Source organism: Oncorhynchus mykiss, chromosome 4 (genome assembly GCF_057628025.1).
Source record: "Oncorhynchus mykiss isolate SJ-2025 chromosome 4, ASM5762802v1, whole genome shotgun sequence".
In the NCBI taxonomy this organism is placed as follows: Eukaryota; Metazoa; Chordata; class Actinopteri; order Salmoniformes; family Salmonidae; genus Oncorhynchus; species Oncorhynchus mykiss.
This window is the reverse complement of record NC_143025.1, coordinates 62,258,947-62,274,171: the sequence shown is the minus strand read 5'-3', so window position 1 is coordinate 62,274,171 and position 15,225 is coordinate 62,258,947. Positions and strand designations below refer to the sequence as shown.

Genomic DNA, 15,225 nt, shown 5'->3' with positions numbered 1-15,225 from the left:
ACTGGCATGCTGACTGCAGGAATGTCCACCAGAGCTGTTGACAGAGAATGTAATGTTCATTTCTCTACCATTTCTCTACCACCTCTAACCTCGTTTTAGAGAATTTGGCAGTACGTCTAACCGGCCTCACAACCGCAGACAATGTATATGGCGTAGTGTGGGCGAGTGGTTTGCTAATGTCAACATTGTGAATAGAGTGCCCCATGGTGGCGGTGGGGTTACGGGAAGGCATAAGCTACGGACAACGAGCACAATAGAATTTTATCGATGGCAATTTAAATGCAAAGAGATACCGCGACAAGATCCTGAGGCCCATTGTCGTACCATTCATCCACCGCCATCACCTCATGTTTCAGCACGATCATGCACGGCCCCATGTCGTAAGGATCTGTACACAATTCCCGGAAGCTGAAAATGTCCCAGTTCTTCCATGGCCTGCATACTCACAAGACATGTCACCCATTGAGCATGTTCGGCATGCTCTGAATTGACGTGTACGACAGTGTGCCAATTCCCGCCAATATCCAGCAACTTCGCACAGCCATTGAAGAGGAGTTGGACAACATTCCACAGGCCACAGTCAAGCGCCTGATCAACTCTATGCGAAGGAGATGTCACACTGCATTAGGCAAATGGTGTTTGCACCATTTACTGACGGGTTTTCTCATCCACCCCTCCTACCCTTTAATTTAAGGCATCTGTGAACAACATGCCTATCTGTATTCCCAGTCATGTGAAATCCACATATTAGGGCCTAATGAACTCATTTCAATTGACTGAAATTAAGTATAAATTTTCGCATGTTGCGTTTATATTTTTAAGTATACTTTTTCCACTTTTTTTTTTTTTTTTTTTTTTACATTACAGCCTTATTTCAAAATAATTGTATAAATTTTACTCATCAATCTACATACAATACCCCGTAATGACAAAGCAAAAACAGGTTATTGATTTTTTCTGTGTGCAAATGTATAAAGTATTCAGACCTTTTACTCAGTACTTTGTTGAAGCACCTTTGGCAACAATTACAGCCTTGAGTCTTCTTGGGTATGGCGCTACTTGCTTGGCACAGCTGTATTTGGGGAGTTTCTCCCATTCTTCTCTGCAGATACTCTCAAGCTCTGTCAGGTTGGATGGGGAGCGTTGCTGCACAGCTATTTTCAGGTCTCTCCAGAGATGTTCGGAATATGGCTGGGACACTCAAGGGCATTCAGAGACTTGTCCTGAAGCCACTCCTGCATTGTCTTGGCTGTGTGCTTAGTGTTGTTGTCCCGTTGAAAGGTGAACCTTCTCCCCGGTCTGAGGTCCTGAGCACTCTGGAGAAGGTTTTCATCAAGGATCGCTCTGTACTTTGCTCCATTCATCTTTCCCTCAACCATGACTAGTCTCCCAGTCCCGGCCGCTGAAAAATCTCCCCACAGCATGATGCTTCCACCACCATGCTTCACCGTAGGGATGGTGCCAGGTTTACTCCAGAAGACACGCTTGACATTCAGGCCAAATAGTTCAATCTTGGTTTCATCAGACCAGAGAATCTTATTTCTCATGGCCTGAGTCCTTTTAGGTACCTTTTGGCAAACTCCATGTGGGCTGTCATATGCCTTTTACTGAGGAGTGGCTTCCATCTGGCCACTCTACCAAAAAGGCCTGATTGGTGGAGTGCTGCAGAGATGTTTGTCCTTCTGGAAGGTTCTCCCATCTCCACAGAGGAACTCTGGAGTTCTGTCAGTATGACCATTGGGTTCTTGGTCACCTCCCTGACCAAGGCCCTTCTCTCCCAATTGTTCAGTTTGGGCCGGGCAGCCAGCTCTAGGAAGAGTCTTGGTGGTTGCAAATTTCTTCCATTTAAGAATGATGGAGGCCACTGTTCTTGAGGACCTTCAATGCTACAGAAATGTGGAACCTGTCTTGGAGCTTTACAGACAATTCCTTCAACCTCATGGCATTGGTTTTTGCTCTGACATGCACTGTCAACTATGGGTCCTTACAAAAAAAACTTTTCACTTTGTAATTATGGGGTATTGTATGTAGATTGAAGAGGAACATTTATTTAATCAATTTTAGAATAAGCCTGTAACGTAAGAAAATGAGGAAAAAGTCAAGGGGTCTGAATACTTTCCGGATGTAATATCCTTTCTACATACTTTATCTGGTTTTAGTCATTGAAATTTACACTGAAAACGTTTTACCATTCTCAACATATGTATATATATATATATACTGTATGTTTTTTCAAATATTTTTTGGAGTGGTGGCCTCACGCTGCTAGATTAATATAGGCGAAACACCTTAAATCCTCTGCGCTAAAACACTTAATGATCGCAGATGTGGCTGTGCTGAAAGAGCAAGGAGCTGTGGATAATGACAAGCGTTTACTGTACCAATAAAGAGGTTTAGAGCACCTGCAAGGCAAAGGAGTAAAGAAATATATTTTTATTGTCCCACCAGGCTATTCACTTGCTCATTCAATGGCCTACTATTTATGTCAAAAGGTGCACTTCTGTTTTACAATCACACAATTCCCTAAAATTTCAACAACAAAAAAATACACAACATAGCAGTAATAGGCTAGTAACCCATCATTAAATGGCCCCTTCCTTCCTCTCCCTTCTCATTTATCTTGTACGTTGATAATAGGCATTGTCTCACCACCTGGGAAGTGAAACCGTAATCAATGTAAAAAGAATCTCATCCATATAACACTATCTGGTTTCCTCATCTCATATAAGTTTAATGGGACCCCAGCCCCAGACGTCCATTATGGGTCATCCTTTCCCAGTTACACACCTGGTGCCGCGCTGACCTCTCCATCACACTGGCACGCTAATCAGCTCCCCAGGGAACCCAAGAGACGGCCAGGCGGGGGAAACAGCTAGGCAACTCCTACACACACTGACTGCATGATGAGCCTTTTCATGATAAACACAAAACTGAAGACACTGGCTATACTCCAATGCACAATTAGGCGAGGCCTATGCATCACCCTCAGACAAACATAATTCAATCACACATACTGTATTAAGATTGATTGGATAAAATGGGGATATTATTTACAGCACAATGCATGATCGCGTAATTTCCTCCCGTTATGTTCCCTTTATGTCACAGTTGTAATGTCTCTTGTCACATATTTAATATGTAAAACTGAGTAGTTGGTTCTGGTTTATCTCTGCATTACAATTTTAATATGGTTGAGGAGAATTCTGATTAACCTTCATAAAGGCGTCCGAATGCTTCCCAGCCGAAATGGTTCCGAAGAGTTTGTTCATATAATATGACGACATTTTGAAGGTTTTTTTTTTTTTTTCGGACTTCGTTAAGCGTTTTTTCAGCTGTTCGGGCCCACTGCATCTTTTTTATTGAGGCAAGCCGAAATTGGTGGCTGAAGTCTACGCCCCTTCGTCGGTAATTGGTCAACAGTAGGGATTCTTCAGTAAAGTCTTTGTCATTCTATAAGAAATTAATGAAACACTGCACCAAACATCTTAGTCAGATGTAAAATTGCATGACTAAGACCTTCTCGTCAAAAACATCAACTCAAGAAATTTGTCATTGATTATCTTTTATTAATTCTGACTTTTGAGGATGTGTATACTGGCTACAGCGTCTCTAAATGGACAAACAGTACTATTGCCGCTTTTTTTTCTAGTTTTTCAAGTGAAGGTCTTTTTAAAGGAGTAGCCAGTATATCCTTCCTCAAAATAATCTGAATCTGAAATAACTCAAGAAATCTGTCATTTAATTTTCACAAGGAGATCTTAGAGATCGCGCAATTTTACATCTAACTAAGAAGAATACCTTTTAAAAAAAGGTTTACTCTCTCAAAGTTACAAGTGCGCAGGCACCTAGCACTGTTTGGTTAGCATGTTTCTGCAGTGCACATGAGATGGAGTTTGCTTCCATCTCATCGTCCCACACACAATGGCAGACCGAAGGGAGGGTGGTACGGCATCCTCCAGATGCTGTTATTTTATCTAAAACATTAGAGCTCATGCCTTTCAAGCGACTTTTTTCAAATCATTAGTCACATCATGCAGCCCAACGTTTGTAGAACAACTGAAGTTACCTTAATAACTCTAAATTAAGCATATAGGAGTACCTATTTCTTTAACTTCTCAACACAGAATAGCCGCATGTGCGCACTTCCTCTAATCATTTGGAGGAAATATTTATATGTCATTCAGCTTTGTTCAATTGTTTTCTTCATACTATAAAATAATGCTAAGAATTCTAAAACGCTTGTCTGCTAAATGAACTAGTGTAGCCCACAGCCATTTGGCATAGCCAGATCAGGATCTAACATCAGGACAACTCAGAGTATGCTATTCTGTTCTTCTGAAATAGACTAGATGTTCTTCATATCATGCTTCTTTAGACCTGTCCAAAATAATGTGTTTATTGTGAAGGTGTAGGCTATATTACATGGATTTATTAGACTTTTTAAAATGTAGATGTTCCAAAGGTGTGGGGAAGCCAGGAGAGCTAAATATGTTTGTTAATTAACAGTCAATTACCGTGAGACCAACAGTTATTTGCTTGACAATCACAGGCTGACAATTTGGTCACCGCCACAGCCCTGTCCCCGACTCTGCTTCTGGCACGCAAGCTGTTTTAAATAGTTCCCCGCCCCCAGTGCAAGCGCAAGGGATAGTTAATTGTACTACCGAACCGCCCCTAATCAAAACGGCCTAAACCCAGCCATCAGAAAACACTGAATTTTCCTTTTTTTTCAATGTGTAAATCCTGCTTGAGTCATCTGGGACCCGCAAGCTAATTCCAAGTGGCTACTAGGGGGGGCACTTGAACATTTGCAATGTCATTCCAAAAAGTGATCAAATTACAACATCTTCTAACCGACTTCCGCTGCCTTTCAGAGACATGGCTCCATCTTCTGCTTTAATTGTGCCTGTCTACAATGTTATCAGGAGAGACAGGATTGAAGGAAAAGGGGGTTTGAACTCACACAGCTAGTTAAAGGGCCAACCAGGGTGACTAAAACACGTCAGGTGTTCAGTAATAAACCAGAAAGAGTGACTAAATCATTCAATATGGTAACTGGGTTGTCTGATCATAACCTGACACTCATAGCCAGAAACTTTCTAAGTACAGGTTTAACCTCTCTACTGTTAGAAAGCCTGATCCGCTCAGAATACCTAAGAGTGAATTAAATCATTTTGAAAACATAATTAAGGGAATTATCTGGAATGATCTCTTGTCCTATACAAAGTATGTGGAAGCTGATAGTCAGTCAGGTTTCTGTCCACAATCCAAACTACAATAAATGGCTTCCTAAAGAAGATCTAATACAAACCTGGCCAAAAGAGCACTCTTCCTTGGCTAAATGGAGAAATCTGGAAACTGATGAAAGAAAGAGATCATGCTCTAAAATCAACTCTAAAGTCCAAATTATAGGGAAAGTGTAAATTTATCTGGGAGAATCTAAAAAAGTTAACAGGGAAACACCATAGTAACACTGCAAAAAGACTAGAAATCGATGTGAATGACAGGATGCAGTCGAAATGGCAACAGCCTTCAATTCCTACTTTGTTGACTGTCAAGGTACTGACACAGAACCCCTCCACTGGTTTCTTGGGCTCAGCGCCAGTGAATGACGCTCAACCTGTCTTCATCATAAGGGAGGTTTCTGAGTCAAGAGGTGAACAAGGTGATTAGCTCACTAAAGAACTCTAAAGCCAAAGATGTGTTTGGGCTGGACTCTACCTTTCTTAAAAACTACAAAGAGTCACCCATTGGCCCCATTACTAAGGTCACCAACACATCTATTAGTCGGGGGGGTGGGGGGGGGGGGTCCAAGGGTCTGGAAATTGGCCATAATAACGGCCATCTTTAAATCAGGTGACCCTGTGGACATGAGTAACTACAGGCCCATTAGTATACTACCTGTGGTGTCGAAGGTTGCTGAAAAGTGTAGCAGAGCAACTGATTGCCCACCTCAACAACAATCCCTTCACATTACACTTCATGCAGTTTGACTTCAGAGCAATACACTCCACAGAAACGGCCAACTGGGGGGTGTTGTTGTGGCTGTATTTCTAGACCTAAGGAAAGCTTTTGATACTGTTAACCATGAGGTTCTTGCAATGGGAATTTGAATGTTTGTGATTTTCTTAGAACTAATTTCTGTCCTATTCATGTGCTGTTCTAATAACCAATTTCTGTGTTCATGCAAGTGTCTGACTGTACAAATCCTCACTATCAGTAGCTGCAATTTGGCACTACGCCCAGACCGTGTTTTGAGAAGGAATGAAAGATATCTCCGTTTCAAGGACTCAGTTTAGAGAGAAAGAAGCCTCGTGAGGTGTTGGTCTGTCACATGTTATGAACCAGTATTGGTCGGTCACTTGAATGAAACAAAACAGTCATGATTAATTAATTATGCTAAATCATGCAAATATAACTTGTCTGTGTATAGTCGTATATAAGACAATTTCTGCGTCTGCCCAGGTAGAGCTCCTGATTGACATGTGTAATATGGTGCATTGAGTTGGTTGGAACCTCTCCAGAGCTGACAATAAACAATTATTCATTTAAGATTGACTTTGTATCCCTGTGTATGAATTTCCACGACATTCTCATCACAAAACTGTCCAAGTTCAACATTTCCCCCGGTGCCTTGAGATGGATGAAATCATACCTTGAAGGCAGAACCCAGTGTGTCAGAGTGAGCAATGAGCTGTCTCCCACCCTCAGCTATGATGTGGGCGTGCCATATGGGTCAATACTGGGGCCCCTCCTGTTCAGCCTGTACATTTAATGATCTGCCTTCTGTCTGTACTGGGTCTGAAGTTCAAAGGTATGCAGATCATAGTGATATATGTGCATGCAAAGAGCAAACAACAAGCTGCACAAGAACTCACCACTGTAATGGTCATCTTACAAAGTGGCTCAGTGACTCATGTTTGCATCTCAATGGGAAAAAACAGTCTGCATTTTCTTCACAAAGAGGGAAACTGATGCTTCTGAGCCAGATGTCTGTCTATGTGTCAGGGGAGAAGCTCTAGGTGATATACAATTTTAAGTACTGTACCTTGGCATAATACTTGATTCCAATCTCTCTTTTAAAAAGCAGGTTAAAAAGGTAACTCAAATAACCAAATTCAACCTATCTAATTTCCAATTCATATGAAATTGTTTGACTAGAGGTAGCAAAACTGTACTTCAATGCTATGATACTCCCCTACTTAACATACTGCTTAACTAGTTGGGCCCAAGCTTGATAGAAAGCCCAATAGCCATCATCACTGTTAGATCCTCAGAGGGCATGAGCTCCTGAGTTGGGGAAAAACTTATGCAATATTAAAGATCCTAAATGGTCTGGCTTCCCCTCCACTTAGTACTTTAGTCAAACAGAAAACCCAAACCCATGGCAACAGATCCACAAGGTCTGCCATGAGAGGTGACTATGTCTGGAACACACTGCCATTAGACACACGCAACTGTCAAACCTTCACAAAAAAAACATAAAGACATGGCTAAAGGTCAATCGGACTTATGAACATAATTCCTAGCTGTCTATTGCCGCTTTCCATGTTATCTGTAGCTTGTGAGGTGTGGAACCACTTTGCAGCTTTTATATATTTAGTTTTTTTGCATTTTGTGCCATTTCTCTGACTGTGTTCTACGTGTTGCTTGTCCTATGTTACACCTGCATGTGCTCACTGCTCATTGTTTGTCTGTATTGTTAATGCAATTGTTTTCAATGACCTGCCCAGGAACTGCGGTTGAAAATTAGCCGGCTGGCTAAAACCGTCACTTTTCCTCAAACGGTGCACTGTCCATGTAAATAAAACTCAAACTCAGTATGTTTGGTGCTGTATTTCTCAATGAAAAAAATGTGCATGAAAATGAGTCTCTCTCGTTGAAAGACAACAAAGACTATGGAAGAATCCCGACTGTTGACCAATCACTGACGAAGGGGCGTAGACTTCGGCTCCGAACTTCGCCTTGCCTCGAGAAACATGCAGTGTGCCCGAACAGCCAAAAACGAGAAAAACGTCTTCATAATATACGCACAAATGTTTCCGGTTGGGAAGCATGCGGACACCTTTATCCTCTTCTGTGACTCAGAAATGTCTACCAAATCTGTCATCACTAAGGTGTTCAGCAGCTCCATTTTTATTACCTTTGTTTAACTAGGCAACTCATTTAAGAAAAATTCTTATTTACAATGACGGCCTACACCGGCCAAACCCAGACGACACTGGGCACCGCCCTATGGGACTCCCAATCACGGCTGGTTGTGATACAGCCTGGATTTGAACCAGGGTGTCTAGTGACACCTCAAGCACTTAGATGCAGTGCCTAAGACTGTTGACCCACTCAGGTGCCCAAGGAATGCTTCAGAGACTGTCTCAGAGTTCCCTTCCCCAACAGTATGTTTAACAGAAAATTACAGCATTTGACTTCTCATGTCCTTATTTCTTACCATCCATAAAAACACATAAAACAATCTAGCTGGAGGAGGCCAGTGTAATGAGGGGAAAGAACTTTGTTTGTAGTTCAAGAAACACAGATCAAATCTACTTGAAACAGACAGTTAGCCCTTGGAGTGTGGATGACGCTCAATCATGCACCTATTTACATAAATGCACCACCTTGGAGTGTCGTTCTAATGATGAAAGGCAATAAGCTTAACTATTCTGCATATGAAAAACAGTGAATGTATTTTCCGCTTCAGAATGGATTACTTAACAATCTAAATCTATCCAAGAAAACAGAGTCATTTCTTTACATTTATATAAGCTTTCTTTCTATTAAATGGGGGTTTGTACAGCCTAGGGGATTTCTGCTAATGATTTCTTCTTAGCACGGTAATTACCCTCAACCTGTAATTGACTCTGACAATAATAAGGCCCTTACTTACAAGCTCTGCTTACAGTCCACTGAGAAGCCAAATGTGGCTGCCTGTGTATATCTCTCTGATATGCCTGTTTTTTTCCAACTTTCCCCTCAATTTAAAACTTTCTCCCTCTCCTTCACCCTGATAGGCAAGGACATATACTGAAATATATAATACATAATTTTATTCATATAGGCCTAGATAAACAGTATATGGCATTGTCGTTGGTACCCCTTGGGCACGTGGAATTCTACTACCTATCTGGGACCAGGGATGTCCCGCTAAACATGTTCAAAAGGCATCAACTTTGGTCTCAAATTATCAATAATCCAAATGGCCAAGAAATGTAATTTGACCAACGCAGCATAGGCTACACATAGTCCCAGATTTGAACATTATTAATAAAGGAACCCAATAAATGATTTGATCTGCTCGGGGGAAAAAAATACATCATAGCAAAAAGTATCAGATATTGAGCTCATACCAAAATGTTCCGCGCGTAATTCGCCAGACGAACTCTCCGTCCGATTACAAATCCTTGGAAGATAAACCCGATTCGAAGCACGAGAAGCGGTGCGGGCTATTTACATTGAAAGACAACAAGAAGCTTGAGGGGACTCTCGATGGCTCCGTAGTTTATCCAGGCAGAAAGTAAAAACAGATGGGACGGGAGCTACGCGCACTGAGACCCAACTCCCAAATAAACTAAATCCGAGCTTGTCTTCACACTACCACCCGCCCTGTCCAATTTGCATATCAATAGATCTTGTGACAGCCTCTGTTAATGAGGTGAAATGAAGGAGCGCTGATACAATCCCACTATTTGGGAAGAGAAGCAGTCCATCGGTTCTGCACCCGGCGCCACCCTATGGGACAGCAACCCTCTCAATGGCCTGTCACTTTATTTCCTACTAGAAAGTGAAAGGCAATTCCGGTTATTTCTGTGCTATCCTCAACAGGCTACTCATGTCATGCTATGAAATGCATCTTACTGAGTAGACTAGTTTATCATTAACCAGCAATGACCAACATTTTTTTTTTGGAGGGGGGGTGTATACAAGCAACTAAATTAGGTGAGTGGGGTATGCGAGATTATCCAAATATGGACATAATTTTTACTAAGTCTGAACTACACTGTTAAAATGAAGTGCGTTCTAACAATAAAACTAGTGGCAACTGAGCTGCCACCACCTTAGATGAGCCGAAACCTTAACTTTGCTGGAGTATTGAAACACATGTTGTGAGACAGATGGAAGGTGTGCTGAAACATTCATCCTGAGGTGTTCTGAAACATCATATTGACATGGTGTGTTGTAACGCAACATAATGAAGAATTGTGCAACACCTTGCCAGAGATGGGTAGCACGAACACGGAAAGGGTTGAAAATACTTATGGTGTTTCGAGTCCTGCCTAGAGCAGAATTGGCTCCCTTTTTCTGGAGTTTCCAAAATCTGTAAATGGGAGTCCCTTTTCACATTGCATATTAATTATATTGGTAACCCTTTATTTTATGGGTCCGAAATAAACCATTAAATGCCATTAAGTTGTTGTGTTTTCATAATTTATTAATCATTACTCCCACATTAATAAAAGTGAAGACTGTCTGAGCGCACGAAGGCAGTGTTTTGACAAGCAAAAGCCCTGGGTTCACATCCACATTCTCACGTGAATACCAGTGACGAAGGCCCACTTTACATGTTCAGAAAGTATTCACACCCCTTGACTTAGTCCACATTTTGTTCAATTACAGCCTGAATTTAAAATGTATTATATTGAGATTTTGTGTCACTGGCATACACACAATAGCGCATAATGTCAAGGTGGAATTTTTTTTTTTGAAATGTCTTGAGCCAATTACTGGAAATTGATCAACTGAGAAACAGCTTCTGTGAGAGAGTGTGGCAATCACAAGTTCAACTTTTTTGAGAGGTGGGTATCTTGCTATCTCCTCCCATTCCAGAAGAAAAGGTGTGAAATAAAATAAAAGTTTGGGTGTCCTACCCTTAGTGAAGGGATACAGTTTCATACACAGAAACCACATCATGGAGAGTGGCAGCCTGTCCCCGTGATGGCAGCTTCTTAAGGGCCAGCCTCCGTCATATCCTTTCACCTAGACGATGTGAGCTTGGGAGGTTATTCAAGTGCCACTGTTAATAAGAGCGTGAGCGTGCACAGATATCTCTGCCTGTGGTAGAGCGAGCCCTTTGTGATTCCTGCTCTACGCCCTGGAGATGTGGAGATGGTTGTAACCTGACCTACCAGCAGCTCTCATCCATGGGAGCCGTGAGAGATTCTTGTGTTGGGTTGACCTGTAGCTGAGGCTAACGGTAGCACAGCGGCTTTGTTTGACCACATTAGGCAGGGTTATAGCTTAGGTGTGAAAAACATATTCTGTCTGTCCGCCTGAGCCGCCTTGGCTTTGACCTTATTTTATTGTTATTATATATATATATATATATATATATATACTTGTTTTATTACCTTGATGTGTGTAGATAGTAGTTAAGAAGCATGAGCACCCTAACAGGTACAAATAGAGTCGTACAGTGAAGTACTTTTCTATTATATGATTTCATCACCCAGGTAACAGACACTGAGTGTACAAAACATTAGGAACACCTTCCTAATATTGAGTGCCATGCCAGGGCATGGACTCTTCAAGGTGTCGAAAGCCTTCCACAGGGATGGTGGCCCATGTTGACTCCAATGCTTCCCACATTTGCAAGGGGTGGCAGAGTGGTTAGAGTGTTGGACTAGTAACCAAAAGGTTGCAAGATCAAATCCCCGAGCTGACAAGGTACAGGTCTGCTGTTCTGCCCCTGAACAACCACTAGGCTATCATTGAAAATAAGAATTTGTTCTTAACTAACTTGCCTAGTTAAATAAAGGTAAAATCAATTAAAGTTGGCTGGATGTCCTTTGGGTGGTGGACCATTCTTGATACACACAGGGCTACTGTTGAATGTGAAAAACCCAGCAGCATTGCAGTTCTTGACACACTGCAATGCTGCTGGCACCTACTACAACACCCTGTTCAAAGGCACTTTTGTCTTGAATATTCACCCTCTGAATAGCACACATACATAATCCATGTCTCAATTGTCTCAAGGCTTAAAAATCCTTCTTTAACCTGTCTCCTCCCCTTCATCTACACTGATTGAAGTGGATTTAACAAGTGACATCAATAAGGGATCATAGCTTTCCCCTGGTCAGTCTATGTCATGGTAGAAGCAGATGTTCCTAATGTTTTGTACACTCAGTGTAAGTCATTGCATTGTAACCTGCTGTACTTTGAGGGTAGAATTGCTCTAGGTTATCGGTCTGTCTGATTTGTGTGCATTAATACTGTTAATACTGAGCCTTACTGTATGATATACCATGTGGCAATAGCATCTATGGTTTGAAAGTGGTCAATACCCCTCATCGAGTTAGCTGTGTTTGTAATTTGATGCAGGCCATTAAGACAAACACGTCACCTAACAATACTCAGGGACCTAAGTGGACAGCAGCAATTTCAAAGCAACAAGCAAGGTAGAACATTTTCAGATGAACCTCCAAACTTGTAAAGAGTAGGCTTGTAAAGATCTGTTTCTGTTCTGTTTAGAAGTAGGTAACTAATGGGATGTATTCATCAAAAATCAAAACTGAGTTTGTTCAATAACATTCCCAAATAATTCAGATGTAACTTATTACCTGTAAGAAGTAGCAACAGTATCTTCAAAACAAATACATCTATATGTGGTAATAAAACGAAACTGAAAACACCTCAAAGATACTGCAAGCCTCCTGCTTTTACTCATGCTAGTCCCACATAAGAAGGTCCCATAAATCTGACAGTAATTTCTCTGTCAGATTCATAGAACCCCACTGGGCAGGCAGCTGTTATTGGAAGGCTGACTTTCAGTAACAGCATTCCCATAGTTCCCCACAGTCATCTCCTTATTCAGTGCTCAAATTGCACCACATAATTGACAACACAAGCAAAATAGTGAGTGAATGACTGAGCTGCCACATAAAAAATACTACAGTTTACTATAGAATACTATAGTACTTACTATATAATTATGTAGTAAACTGTAATATACTGTAGAATACTATACTACACACTGTAGTATACTTCGATGAGGTGTAGTACTTACTATAGAATTTGGTAGTATACTGTAGAATACTATAGTAAATACTACAGTGTACTACAGACCGCAAAAACACTACAATAAATACTACAGTAATGTCCGCAAAAACACTAGTCTGCAAAAACACTACAGTAAATACTACAGTAATTTACACAAACACACTAGTCTGCAAAAACACTACAGTAATTACTATAGTATATACTACAGTATTTCATTTGCATACACCCTGCCCATTCCCCTCACCCTTACAGAATAAAAATGCAGTCAGAGGGCAGTATAACTGTAATTAGAGTGCATTGTAATACAACTGTAATTAGAGTGCAGTATAACTGCAGGATGCTACAAATAACACTTCTTTTTTTTTACTGCAGTAATTTTTCAGTGTAACTGCAGTTAACTGCAGTTACAGTGCAGAATAACTACAAAATACCACAGTTGACTGCAGTTACTGCACTTTTACTGCAGTTTCAAAACAGGTTATGGAAAATTTGCTCTTTGAGTAGGCCTATTTGTTTTGGTCCAGTAGGTTTCCTTAAGAAGAAACCCCCCACTTCTATGTCAAAGATAATAAAGCAAAAACACTACAGTAAATACTACATTATAAACTGGGTGGTTCGAGCGCTGAATGCTGATTGGTATACCACGAGTATATCAAAACATGTATTTTTACTACACTAATTACATTGGAAACCAGTTTATAATAGCAATAAGGTACCTCAGGGGTTTGAGGTATTTGGCTACAATAATTACTATAGTATATACTACAGTAGTTTTTTACTACAGTATTTACACTATTGTAAACTGTAAATACTACAGTATAATAGTCATGTCCAAAACACTACAACAAATACCACAGATTTCACTGTAGTGTTTATTCTGCAAAAACACTACAATGCCCTTACGAAAAAAGATTGCAGTCAGAGCGCAGTACAGCTGCAGTACACTGTAGTATAACTGTAGGTATAAACGGGTTCGAGCCCTGAATGCTGATTGGCTGAAATCCGTGGTATTTGAGACAGTATACCACGGGTATGACAAAACATGTTTTTTTTTACTGTTCTAATTATATTTGTAGCCAGTTTATAATAGCATTAAGGTACCTCGGCGTTTTGAGATATATGGCCAATATACCACAGCTAAGGGATGTATCCAGGCGCTCCGTGTTGCGTAGTGCATAAGAACAGCCCTTAGACTTGGTATATTGACCATATACCACACCGCCTTGGGCCTTATTTGCTTAATGCGGTATAACTGCAGTATGCTGCAAATACCGCGTGCAAAATAACAGTCCACTGCAGTAACTGCACTTTCCTGCGCTTTAAAAACTGCATTTTTTTTTGTAATGGTGAAAACTATAGTAAAGTCTGCAAAAACACTACAGTGAAAACCTATAGTATTTAACCATAGCATACTATCGTTTTTTTTGTCTCATGTGGGCTAGCATGAACAGCATGGCGTGTGGCAATCTTTTAAAACATTGTAACAAGAAATTTCACGAATACTGCTATGTAATTTCAAATTCTTACATTGTTTACTTTGTACTGGCTAAGCAACAAGTAAAGAAATGTCGACGTACTGTAAACACAGAACATTCACATGAACATAATGACGCACTTAGCTACTGTTTTTCCTGGATTGTGACGTCCCCTCAACAATAAGGTGGATGAACACTTGCTACTCATGGTTATTCAAAACTTTTTAGAGAAGAAAAACGTACCTTGCCGACATAATTGATGTGAAATTATTTCGGGTGTGTGCATCTGACAGACAACGCAGCCTAGCAAACCTATTCACAAGGAATTATTAGAGAAAGTTCAGCTCAACATTATTTAATGGAGTGCAGATATATCACCGCTCTCAAGCGCTATCTGGTGGTGACTGGGGTGAGTCTCCTTAAAATTGTGGGCAAGTACACTATATGCGTTTTTATTATTTCTTGTGGTAACAGGATTTTTGGAGAACAGTATAGTAAAGTCTAGGTGATGCCAATTAGTCTGATGCCAAAGGAGCTTCTTCTGCTTGTGTCCTTTCCTTCATCTGGCAGGTAGCCTAGTGGTTAGAGGTTGGGCCAGTATCCAAGAGGTTGCTCGATTGACTCCCCAAACTGACAAGGTACAAATCTGTCATTCTGCCCCTGAACACTGTTCCCTGTAGGCCGTCATTTAAAAAAAGAATTTGATCTTAACTAACTTGCCAAGTTAAATGAAAAAAATCTGCACCTATGTGGAAGA

At 40.8% G+C, this 15,225-nt stretch overlaps 1 protein-coding gene across 4 annotated transcripts in view; it reads right to left on the bottom strand.

The window, feature by feature from the left end:
- LOC110521046 (ankyrin repeat domain-containing protein 6) overlaps nucleotides 1–14,874 on the bottom strand; it is a 54,353-nt gene extending 39,479 nt beyond the window's left edge. For 2 of the 4 annotated variants that reach the window (XM_036975667.2, XM_090232505.1), the window contains exon 1: nucleotides 14,712–14,874. The gene's annotated coding sequence lies outside the window, so the exon portion shown is untranslated. Of the gene's footprint in view, nucleotides 1–9,344; nucleotides 9,858–14,711 lie in introns of those variants that run through there. The other 2 variants (XM_036975666.2, XM_090232507.1) reach the window with 2 other exon arrangements.
- Nucleotides 14,875–15,225: the final 351 nt, after the last annotated feature.